The sequence below is a fragment of the Eumetopias jubatus genome, unplaced genomic scaffold, assembly GCF_037043125.1.
Source record: "Eumetopias jubatus isolate StellerSeaLion01/CBP00866 unplaced genomic scaffold, mEumJub1_p1.0 scaffold_3, whole genome shotgun sequence".
NCBI classification, from domain to species: domain Eukaryota; kingdom Metazoa; phylum Chordata; class Mammalia; order Carnivora; family Otariidae; genus Eumetopias; species Eumetopias jubatus.
The window spans coordinates 9,630,472-9,642,817 of record NW_028274809.1 but is presented as its reverse complement, the minus strand read 5'-3'; the positions used below and the strand labels follow the sequence as shown (position 1 = coordinate 9,642,817).

Below are 12,346 nucleotides of genomic sequence, written 5' to 3'. Positions count from 1 at the left end.
GTAAGCAGCCACAGACGTCCCATAGAGCCATGAGGGGCGTCAGAAAGCACCTTCTCGGAACACAGCAGCTCCTAATTTCTAGAACTGCAGAGTCATTTGGGAAATGAGAAACAGGGTGTTGTGAGGCTGATAGTGAAGATAGGGGTTTGGAGGGGTTGCAGGTGATGGGGAGGGTGGGTCAGAAAGGATGGCAGTTATACGACTTTTTCTAAAGAAGAGCCCAGAAGCCAGCCGGTACAGGAGGATAAGCACGGTTGGGAGGTGAGAGCCCCGCCAAGAGAGCCTCCCTGGGACACAGAGGAACATCCCCTCCCGTGCGGCTCTCCTCCATCAGCCAGCGCCCAGCCCAGCCCCTGTAGGCTGCAGCTTGGGAGGCCCTGGAGGCCACAGCCCTTGGCCTCTGCCCTGCCTTGGCTGTCCGGCACCGGAGCTGGGGCCTGGCCACTTCCTCAGACCGGGCCAGGGGGCGTGTCCTCGTGCCGCCTTGTCATGCCCTCTGGCTTCCCACCAAGGCCATCCAGTCCATCTGCCTCCGTGCCCCAGCCCGGTGACACCACTGCCCTCTTCCCATGCCAAGCACCTCCCCGTGGGCCTCCCGGGGTCTACCAACAGGGGGCAGGCCCACTCGCAGAAAGGGTCATGCTCCTGGGCACCTGCACTCCATCCCTACACCCCCACACACACATGGAGGCCCATCAGATGTGGGGCGCACACCACCCCCACCAGACCCTGCCACCCCCACATCTGGGAGAGGCAGCGAGGTCACCGGGAGCTGCCCTCTGGAAGGAGTAGAGAAGGGACTGCCCTGATTCACCTTCACCGAGATTCTGACCCACAGTGTCCCAGGCTGCGAAGCCTGAAGCCAGGCTTGCAGAGCAGATGGTCGAAGCCTCAGAAGGGCCCTCCTCAGGGTTCTTTCAGCACAAAGGGAAACAGCCCCACGCTGTCACAGAGCACAGGCAGGTCACCACCCAGTACTCGCTTCAGACTGTCTCCAGGCTGGCCTTGCTCCTCTGGGAACAGAGAGGGGATTCCCTCCCCGTTCCTGGCCGTGGACTGGCCATGGTGTCTCACAACTGGACACGGATGACGAGGGGACACCTCTGCCTTCCCTGTGACCCTGGCTGAGATGAGCACAGGGTGGCCTTGAAGGGGGTAATCAGACAGAGGGGATGGTCTCAGCTCCCGGGGAAATGTTGTTGGGGGGGTGGGGAGTCATTTGAGCTCTCTGAGCCTCAGTTTCCTTATCTGTAAAATGGTGACAATATCAGTGACCAGGGCTGGTCAGAGGACTGAAGGAGAAACTCTATATCATGCACTTAACACAAGCACCTGCGAGGAGCTCACTTAACGTTAGCCATAGCTGTTCCGGCTGGGAGCAGTGGCTGCAGGACAGTGGGCTCTTCACACCCTCCTCTTGGAGAGCCTGCCTCTCTGGGCAGACCTGCGGGTCAGTGCCCAGCAATAACTGCTTGAGGGACACTCAGGGAATGCGTCTTCCCCAAAGCTGTCTTCCTTCTCCTCCCTCCGTTGGCCTCAGCATTGGAAACTGCACCATGGAGGGCCAGGCAGCAGCTCCGATGGCAGGATTCTGCACAAAACTGCTGGTACTGTCAAATAAAGAAATAAAATCTTAAAAAAAAAAAAAAAACTGCTGGTAGAGCAGGTTGGAATGCAAGGGGCCAGCACAGGCCTGTTTAGAGGTGGGTTTGGGAGTGGGACAGATAGAGGACGGGCCTGATTGCCCACAGAACTCCAGATAAGGCGGGGGGGGGCCTGATGGGTCGGCAACTGGGGCTAGCACCCCAAGATGTAGCCTTCCTCCGGCTCCCGCATCAGCACTTCCTGGCCTTAGTGTTTGCCTCTGTGAAGTAGCTACTGTCTCTCCAGGTTGTGGTTAAGATCGAATGAGACAGCGCGTACAAAAACCCGCCCAACGGTGCCATGCATGTGCTAGGGCTGCCGCAGCAAGGGGCCACAGATGGGTGGCTGAAACCACAGAGAGTTATTTCTCATGATTCTGGAGGCTGGGAGTCCGAGATCAAGGTTGGTCTCTTCCGAGGCCTCTCTCCTGGGCTTCTACTGGGCTTCTTGCTGTGTAGGAAGAGCTGTGTGTCAGTTAGGACCATGTTTGGCTGCAGGGGACTGAAAACTAGAGTCACAAGCACTTAAACAAAGGAGGGATTTTTTTTTTTTTAATCTCTCACAGAAAAGGAAGCTTGAGCTGGCAGTCAAGGGTTGGTGCTACTTCAGCGGGTCAGCCAGACTCCCTCTCCCCTCGTCCTCCAGCACGCTCAGCACCTGGCTTTTAGCCTCATGGTTGAGAGATGGCTGCTGTGCCTCCAGGCATCTAATCCATCTTCTGGGAAGGGGGAGAGGCGTAGGGTGAAGTCGGCAGTCAGAGGTAAAGGGCTGCTGAACACTCTAGCTGAGTCACTTTCCCCTCTCATTCCATTGGGCAGAACTGGGTCAACATGACCACCACTAGCTCCAAAGGATCCTAGGAAGTATTTTACCTGGGTACAAGGCTACCCCCCACCCCAGTCGGGGTGCTGCTGGTAGGAAGAAGGGAAAAGGAGACCTTGGGTGGGTGTCCAGCACGCTGTTCTCAGCAGAGCTCAGTACCGCGAGGGTGGGTGATGCGGCAGGCCCCTGGTGAGACCAGAACTGGACCAGAGCCTGGCCCAGGACCACCCCCCAGCAGCAGCCAGGGCTCCAGGAGAGAGCAGAGCCTGGGGCTGCGGGTCCTGAGGGCCTGCGTGGCATGGGCAGGCCAGGGGTAGGTAGATTTTTTTTCCCTTCTCTGACAACGTGCCCTTCCCTCCCCCTTACACACGGGGCCCCTGTGGGCCCGCGTCCACAGCCCCCATTCTACAGACGGTCGCTCTCTTATCTCGCACACACCCTCCCTCGCCACAGCGTCTCCCTGACGCCGCGAGCCTGGTACTAACGGGTGGGGGATGGAGACTGCCCCTCATCGCTGCTCCTCGAAGGTCCTCCCCCCTCCACTCTGCCAAAGAAGGGACGCGAAGCTGGGGAGCGGGGCTCGTGGTCTCTCGGAGACAAGCCGTGCTAGGTCCCACCGATTCCCAAGGCTGGGACACACAAGCAAGGTGTTGTGCTGGCAAGGGGGTGAAGGCGGTCATGGAGAGAGAGGAACCCCAAATTAATACTTCAGTGGATGATGCTGCTGGGCACGGGGGCTGCCAGGATCTGACAGCTGTGGGAAGGACGGCTCTTGGTGCCGTTAGCTCAGGCTGAGCCATTTATGACAGGGCATCAGGCACTCGTCCTTATCACGGGCCTCCAGGTGCCTTCCGGCCCATGTGCAGTTGTGCTTCATTCTCCAGGAAGTTCCAGCACACCTGCCGTTCAGGAGACATCACAGGCACGAGGGCTTGCATTTGCAGCCGTCTCAGAGACTGCGAAAGCTGGAGCTGGAGGCCCAGGAGGGAAGACCCCAGAGTGGAAAGAGATAAGAAGGCAGGACACCGGACAGGGCCTTCTGGGGAGAGGGACTGTGTGGTGGGCTGGGGCCACCATGATAAGCTCCACAGACTGGGCGGCTTGAACAACCAAAATTTATTTCCCCACAGTCCTGGAGGCTACAAGTCCAAGATCAAGTTGGCGGGGGTGGTTGCTTCGGAGGCCTCTCTCCTCGGCTTGTAGCTAGTCCTCTCCCCGCGTCCCCACATGACCTTCCATCTATGGGTGTCTGCATCCCAGCCTCCTCTTCTTGTAAGGACTCCAGTCATAGCGCATTAGGGCCCACCCTCATTTGAACATAACTCCCTCTTTAAAGATCCTGCCTCCAAAGACAGTCACGTTCCGAGGCACTGGGGGTTAGAACTTCAACATGAAATTGGAGGGGACACAGGTCAGCCCACAAGTAAGACCATGCTGGGGACACCTGATGCGGGTGGGGATGGACACTGCATGGGAAAGGGGTGGGGGACACCGAAGAGGCTGCCCAGCTCCCCAGCCCCCACTTCTGCCACCACCCCCGGGCTGGCCATCTCCTCCCACCTCCCCGCCCACAACTCCCACGGTGCCGCAATGCTCCTTACCTCTCAAACCGGCCCCAGCGCCTTCTAAGGCAAGATTAGCTTTTCAAACAACTTCTAAGGCTTGATGACAGCACCTGATCTTTGCTTGGGGTGACAACTGGGGGAACTCCAGGCAAGGTCAGGACGGAGGCTGGCACAGGGTACAGTGGGTGAAGATGGGGTTTCCTGGTTGCCCCTCCCCCAGTGCTGCAGGAAGGTGCCTGCTCAGGCCTCTGCCCAGGTTGGGTTTGCCCTGCCTGCTGGCCCAGGCAGCGCTCTGACCCACCACGGGCCACACTGCCAGAGCCTGCAGATCTGGAAGGGGAATGAGGAAGCAAAAGAGGAAGCAGTATCAAGAAGGAGAGGGGGAAGGGCAGGGGCTCCCCCTTCCCTCTTGCCTGGCCCTGCAGGACTGGAGGGCCCACAGGGGAAACCACATCCCTGCTGGGAGCTACCCCTCGCCCAGCCTAGCCCCAGGTGACCAGTTCTGCCAGCGGTGACCCGGGGCAAAGCATGCTCTTCTTGCACACACTCAGGCTTTCTGAAATTCGAGGAGGCCAGGGGCGTGCGGGGTGGGGGGGGGGGGGGTCCTGCACAGCCCAGGCCCAGCTGGTCGGGCTAATTTTAGGTTTTTCCCCAGCCTGCCCGAGGCCCACTAATCTCCATCCGCTCAGAGAATGCACGTTGATCAGATGGTGCCTTCACTCCCGGTGTCCCCCACACCCACCCTGCAAGAAAGGCCCCTCCTCTGTCTCTTTTCAAGCCCTCTCTCTTTTACCTGCCCCTGTTCCACCCCTCCAAACAAAGCTGCCCTGAACACCATTCCCCCACCCCACCCCAGGGAGCTCTCCTCCCCCAGCGCCTGGGGCATCTGCAGACTGAAGGCAAGGTGGAGCCCTTGTGTTCCCAGCGCTGGCTCCGTACTGCGCCCAAAATAAGCACTAGATAGGTATGGTTGGAATGAATGAATGAATGATTGACCACTTTATTACACAGTGGCATTGGGCGCCTCACAGAGGTTAGGTCCAAAGTTAGCAAATAAGGTCTAAAGAGCTCACAGTTTAAATCACCCTTGAAACTCCATCTGGAAGGCGTAAATCTCTCAGTAAGTCCAGTGGGACTATATTTCCTCCACAAGACCTGTCTCCTCAGATACCTACCCCCTGCCAAACTTAAGGAGAGGGACCTAGTCCTTCCCCCTCCTCCCCGCGGACTCCCAGATGTCTGCCTAAGACGCGGGGCTGACAGGGCTTTGCAGGGATTCTCAGGGTTTATCCAACATGTCCCCCCAAAGAACCCACATCAAGAAATCCTAAAAATAAGAGGCTCTCCATCCTTTCTCATTCTCCCCCAGGGGCTGCTCCTGTGTTGCCATGGCAGCCAGGCCAGGGTCTGGTAGCTCCTCGGAAGGTCCAACAGGCTGAGGATGAAGCCAGTGAGAGGCACAGAGGTGGCCCCAGTGGGGGGCCGAAACTGGACGCCTGGAGTGAAAGCCAATGCGCCTCAGTCTTAAAGAGCCCTGAAGTGTAGGGGAAACGCTCTCCAACTTCAGGCACGAAGAGGGAAGGACCCTGGGCTAGAGCCCAAAACTACCCGCCAGGAGGGGACAGTTGCCCCTCTGACCTCATCTTCCCCCCAGACTCCGCTGGGCTTTCCCCACCTTTTTATTTGGCCATTTCCAAACAGAGAGAAAAACGGAAAGAAGATACAACGGCTCGTGAAGCCTCCGTCTAGATGCGACAATTGCTCCTCTTTTGCCCGAGTCCCCATCTACCTGCCTGCATTTGAAACATTCGACAGTGAGCTCCAGACAGGGAGACCCAGCCGCCTTAATTGCTTTAGCGGCATCTCCAAAGAATTGTCCATTCTCCTGCATAACTGCAAAACCAAGTGCAATGGATATTTGAATTAAAACAACAACTTGAGGCGCCTGGGTGGCACAGTCAGTTAAGCATCCGAATCTTCGTTTCAGCTCAGGTAGTGATCTCAGGGTCCTGACCTCAGGGTCGTGAGCTCAAGTCCTGCGTCGGGCTCAGCACTCAGCACGGAGTCTACTTAAGATTCTCTCTCCTTCTCCCTCTGCCCCTCCACCCATATATGCACACATGCTCTCATGCTCTCTCTCAAATAAATAAATACATCTTTAAAAAATAAACAACTTGTAACTAATATTTTTTTTCTAAGTAAAGAAGATTTGCATGACTAGAAAAATAAGGGAGGGTCAGTTCAGTGACTATAGAGTAAAATCATACCAACCCAAGGCTGGATTTGTCCTCAAAAACTTCTAAATTGGGTTCTCACCACAGACGAACAAGTAAGCCTTTCAGCTCTGCCAAACATCTATCCAGGAAGCCTCTAGGTATATATTTAACAGCAAGCCTGCAAGTCATGTATTTATACTTCCCGAAATAATGTTTTGTGAAACTGGGGCTATTCTACAAATGCATGCCGATCCCACAGTAGGTGCTTAATAAGTCCAAGTGCAAACCACCTTGGGGTGGTACCAGATCTTCTGAGCCCACCACCTGGGTCTGCTGGGGGCCGGCTCAGCCTCAGTCAGCCCCAACCCAGCCTCGCAAGAACGGCCTCTATTTACCCGAAGAGGATCCTTTCGGTCCCACTGGACATCAGCTCTAGCAGCTCTGAGGCCTCCTTGGTCACCCAGTCCTCTCTTTTCTTCTTATTTAATCCCTAATTTCTCTGTGGCCAGTATCACAAGTCAGCTCTTATTTGTCCTCTCTTCTCACCGTGGGTTAGTCTTATTTCCCCAAGCAGAGCCTAATGCCCTCTCCTCTCTCCGCTGCAGCTCATAGCTCTTTAGCCAGAATAGGTTATGGACTCCAGGCAGGTAAAGATCAAAATCACCAGAGTCCCTGACTCCTGGCATGGCAGGGACCGCACTTAACCCCTTCCAAATACAATCTTATTTAATCCTCACGAAACACTATGGAGCCCTGTGGCTGAGTCCTAGTATAATCCCCAATGTATAGATAAGGAAATTGAGGCTCAGAGAGATGAACAAAAGTCACACAGCCAGTGAGCAGCAGAAGCAGATTCTGAACTGGCTGCTCAGGAGCCAAGTCCCAGGCTTTTAGCCACTAGGTGCCAGAGATAGGATGTAGGGCAAAGGGGACCTTGTGGGTTCCCATGCAGACGGGTGGGGGTAGGGGTGAGGGAGCCAACCACTGAGGCTCGGGAGGATGGAGCTGCTGTATCACCCTTGTTATGGTACTCTGTTCTGAGTGGGAGTCTTGCATCCTGCAGGGGGAGTCCGACAGAGCAAGGGACTCAGTTTCCTCTGTGAGCCTTCTCTCCATAAATACTCAGTAAACACAAGCAGGTATGAAGAAATGCAACTTTATCATCTCCCAGGCAAACGTCCAGATGGCAGAGTGCAGGAGAGTGCTTGACCCACCCATTTGCGTCCCCTTGACCACTGCAGGGAGTGTGTTGTGTCCTGAGACGCTGGCATCGTGTCCTGGGGGGGGAAACAGGAGCACACGCATGCGCAGTAGATGACCACAGGTAGCTACCCCACATTCTTCTGCAATATGCAGAACAGCTGTGTGGGCTACAAGGGGGGCCAGAAAGGGAGCAGAGACAGTAGCACTTGGGATGAGAGAAGAAAAGGCTGCCCCCAACAGATTCCATCATTTGTTCGACTCATTCAGGGTTCAGAAAATATGAAGACGGAAACAAAGAGAAGATCTCAGTTCTTTTCCTCAAAGAGCCAAACAAAAGGTTTTTTTTTTCCTTTTGAGTGAGAACTTTGTATTTGTATGTGAGGAATGGATGAGTAGCAAAGTATACGATTAGTTTAAAAAATATGAATGAGAACTTGAACTTTCACCTTAGTCTGTGCTCTGCCTGCTGGGGGAAATTTTAGGATTTGTTTCAGAAGTTAAATTAAGAAAAATATCTAGGTGCCATTCAACTTCTATGGAGAAAAAAAACAGCCTCGCAAGTCAAGGTATTGCCTTGAGAAAGATGTTTCAAATTACTTGATCTCCCCTTGCCCTACCTCCAACTTAGCTTTTAACAAAATGTGTTTTCTGTATCCTGTGTAGACGTGAGGGAAGAGGTGGCCCCCTCCAGCTCAGGAAGAAGCAAGTGGCCTAAGCAGAGCTTAGGGGAGGGGGATACAAAGCAACTCAATGTATGTCCCAACCAGTGAGAGGTGGATAGGATATAAACAAGAGCAAAGCGAGGGGAGAGGAGAACCCTCCTCCTCCAGCCGTACCGGACCCCCCCCACACTCTTCCCTACTTCCTGCTCAGGTCTTGGTGGGGGCGGGGCTGGGGGTGGAGGCTATCTGTACCTGCCTGGGATGCAGCCACATCTGTGTCAACCTGAGGGTCCGGCAAAGCTCACCTCACATTTGAGCTCTGCCAACCCACACTTGGAGCCTGGGGACATGGGTTGGGCTTTGAAGGAGCCTTAGTCTAAATGGGGAGCTTCCCAGAGGGGGTCAACGTAGCAAGGGAGTTAGGGCACGAGCGAACTGCTAGTGGAATCAAGTGCAAGCTCCAGGCTGACCACAGAGGGGCCCTCTGCCCCAGTGGGAGCCAGGTAGGGCACGTCAGAGGAGTGATGCCGCTGGGAGCATTGTGGGGCCACATAATGGTCTCTGAGGATGCGGCAGCCAGTGTTCAAGGTCCTCGCTCCTTGCTCTGCAGAGCTGGCCTGGGGACAGGTGGGCATACCTGCATAAGGGCCTCGGAGCCTCCCAGAACAAAAGCAACCCAGACCCTGGCCCCAGGGCTTTTGACCTTCGGTATCACAAGAGCACCTCTGATGGACTGAGGCTGTTCCAAATGAGGATCGGTGCAGGCAGGTTCTCAGAGGGAAACTCACCATGAGGACAGGTGGTGATGGGTCTCAGGGCCCAGGTTCAACACAAGGGGTTAGTGACCCCGGTTCCCCCTGGAGTGGCCTTCAAAGACCGTGGCTGAGCACGAGACTCTAAACTGACCATTCGGGAAGCCCAGGGTGGGGCTTTTCTGCCGTCTGAGCTAAAAGTGGAGCATGGGCATCATCCCAAGCAAGAACAAGGAGGCCTTCTTCAGCACTGGGCCTTTTCCCAGCAGTAACTCCCTTGTGGCAGGGGCAGGAGCAGCGGCAGCCAAAAGGAGTTGGATTGAAGTCTCCATCCACGTACTGTCCCCCTCCGACACTGGGAATCCTGTGCCATGCCGAGTGCTCGTCTCCAGGTCCCGGCCCCTTCTGTCCCTCTACTGTCCAAGATCCTGAACCTCTTTCCTGCTACAGACTGAATCCCAAAGTACCCATAGCTCTGTGGTCCAGTGTGATTGACTGCAGAGGGGCTGGTTATCCAGCTACTGGGAGAGGCCACCACATGCCAACAGCCCCCCACCCCTGAGTCCCAACACAGGAGTGAGCACCTGTGTGTCACTCAGGCCTACCCACCCCAAAGAGGGACACCTGTAACTTCAGCTCTTCTTTCCCTCGATCAGTATCTGCCAGCCTGGGCCCTTGCCCACAGCCACTGCAGCCCCATCCACATCCAGAAGCCTTCCCACACTGAAGGCTGGGGGACCAACCATTCACCAGGCTGTTCCTTCCTTCTGTCCTTTGCCTGCGATGCTCTCTTTCCTCTTCCTACCCAGATTCGCCTGGCAAATGCTTAGAGATGCAGCTTAGGCACGCTGGCTGCCAAAAGCTATCTCTGAACCCCTAGAATGGATTCCACTTCTCCAGTACCCTACACAGACCTTGCTCCTAGTGTTTCATTCATTCCCCTAACGAATACTTAAGCACCTATTATGCACCTGTCCTAGGTCCTGGGGATGCAGCAGTGAACAAAAGAACCAAAAAAAAAAAAAAAAAAAAAAAAACCCTGCCCTTATGGAAGCTACGCTCTAAAGTGTGTGGGAGTAAGTAAACTACATGGCATGTCAGATGTGAAGTTCTGTAGAGATAAACAAAGCAGCAAAGGGGATGAGGCAGGGAGAGGTCAGTTATGTATGTGTCTCTCTCACTGCATGGTCCCAGCAGCTAGGCATTTGATTGTGTTTCCCTTCTGCCTGGCCAGGAACCCTACTAAGTGGTCCTCTCCACCAGGGTTGTTATCTGAGCTGCGGCCTGGAAGGAAATGATACCCATTTCTAGTATAACTGATTCAAAAAATAAACCATGAAAAAGAAACTTCTAGACAACAGCATTAAAGCTGGCTTCTTTTCCCCATGTCCAAAGCCAGCATCTCCAAGTAGATTATGGTTCTTATGAAGTTATCTGGGCAGGGCTGTCTGCTACTCATCTGGCTGTTAATGCTGCATTACAATTCATAGGTTTGTTGAAAATCAGAATTTTGATCGATTCTTTGCCTTAAGTCCTCCTCTTTAAGGGCTCACAGAAATGACACTGGCTCAGTCTCCAGAAATGGTTTCAAGAAAGCCTTGAGTTGGCAGATGTTCCTTGGGTGGTCCTGGGATCCTGTGGGAGCCATTTACCCCTTGAGAGCCCTGAGATCCCTAGGTGTCTAAACCTGTGTTTCCCCTTACCCAGATCACCCAACCAGTCTTCAAGGAGTGAAGGCCCAAGAAAGTCAAAGCAGGGCTCCCACAGATAGGCAGCCTGTGTTTCAGGAGGCGCCTCTCCAACCCGTACCCCCAATTTTCCCATGGGCCATCCCTGACCGAAGGTGGCCTAATCACATTCTCCTAGGGATGTGGAAGTGAGTCCCGGGGCCCAGAGGTGCTGCTGCTTTTTTGGAAGCTGTCTCAGGGCAGTGCAGCTGGGAGGAGACATAGAGTGTGTGTCAGCACCACATGCAAGGCAGAACTCCACGAGCTATCAAGGGGACCATAGAGCAAGTGTGCATAGGGGTGCAAGCTTTGAGGGAGAGACAGAGACAGAGAGATGGAGAGGTGGAGAGAGACAGAGGGAGGGAGACCAAGGGAGGCCGAGTCTGATCATCTGACACAATGTGCTGTGATATGTGAGCAGTAGAGACATGCCTAGAAGAGGGGCACGTGGCTCTGCCTGAGGACACCAGGCAGGTAAAGCTTCCTGGCAAAGAGGTGATGCCCAGGGAGAGCACTGAGGATGAGTAAGCATGAGGCAGGGAGGAAAGAAGCAGAAAAGGGAGTTTCAGGCTATGTGTATCAAAATTCAGAGGTATGAGGCATCATGGCATGTACTGGGAAGCCCAGTGAGTCTGGAATGACTACTGAGACTGAAGAAAGAGCAGGAACTGAGACCTGAGGGCACATATGTCATCCTGAGGAACTTGGCCTTGGTGGCCAGCCATGTGGCAATGTTTATGGGGCAGCTAGAGATGTAATCCACAGGTGATCAAATGATTTATTAAACCTTAGAAGCAGTATGAGGGCTGAAGATAGATATCAAGACATTGGCAGCAAAGAGATCATAGAAATTCTTTTTTTTTTAAAGATTTTATTTATTTATTTGTCAGAGAGAGCAAGCACAAGCAGGGGGAGTGGCCGGCAGAGGGAGAAGCAGGCTCCCCACTGAGCAAGGAGTCCGATGTGGGACTCAATCCCAGGACCCTGGGATCATGACCTGAGCCGAAGGCAGACACCCAACTGACTGAGCCACCCAGGAGTCCTTGAGGTCATAGAAATTCTGACATGGATGAGAAACGAGGCAGAGTGTGGGGAAAAACAGCACTACGCTGAGCACAGAACCCTGAGGAGCAAGACTTGGGTCTCAAGATCCTGAGCCTCCATCAAGGACTCTCAGAAGAACCGGTTAAGAGTAGGAGTGCTAGGTGAGAAAGAGGCTATGTTGGAAGCCAAGGAAGTGGGAAGTCCCAAGAATGAGATCATGGTCACCAGGTCGAATCAACAAAGCAGTCCAGGAAGGTAAGGAATGACATGTATTCAGTGGGCCTGATCATCTGGAACTCACTGGGGACTTCTGGAAACAGCTGTAGAAGCAGAGTGCCTGGATCGGGAGCAGTGAGTGGTGGAGGCCTTCCACCCAGTGAAGATGGCTTTTTCACTAAGCTCGGGGCAAAAGGAAAGGAAAGAGGGAATACAAGGTCGAAAGAAGGTGCTTTGGGGGTGGGGGTGGAGGAAAGCTTGAGCATGTTTCCAGGTGGTGGGTAAGCCGGGTGAGGTTGAAGGCATCACAGGGCGATAGGAGTGGATGGAGCAAGTCCTGGAGGCAGCAGAGGGAACAGGATCGAGTACAGGGGCTGGACTTGACCCTGAGGAGGGATGCCTAAACCCCAGAAACAAGGGTGGGTGGGAGGGTGCGTGTGAAATGCAAGGGAAAGCAGGATGACCAAGCAAGGGAAAGCAGGATGACCAAACACA

At 54.3% G+C, this 12,346-nt stretch overlaps 1 protein-coding gene across 6 annotated transcripts in view; it reads right to left on the bottom strand.

Annotated features, from left to right (window-relative positions):
• Positions 1 to 4,378, bottom strand: part of LOC114210767 (nuclear body protein SP140-like protein) — a 48,795-nt gene extending 44,417 nt beyond the window's left edge. For 2 of the 6 annotated variants that reach the window (XM_028105091.2, XM_028105095.2), the window contains exon 1: positions 4,068 to 4,377. The gene's annotated coding sequence lies outside the window, so the exon portion shown is untranslated. Of the gene's footprint in view, positions 1 to 1,332; positions 1,569 to 4,067 lie in introns of those variants that run through there. The other 4 variants (XM_028105089.2, XM_088021517.1, XM_088021518.1 and 1 more) reach the window with 4 other exon arrangements.
• Positions 4,379 to 12,346: the final 7,968 nt, after the last annotated feature.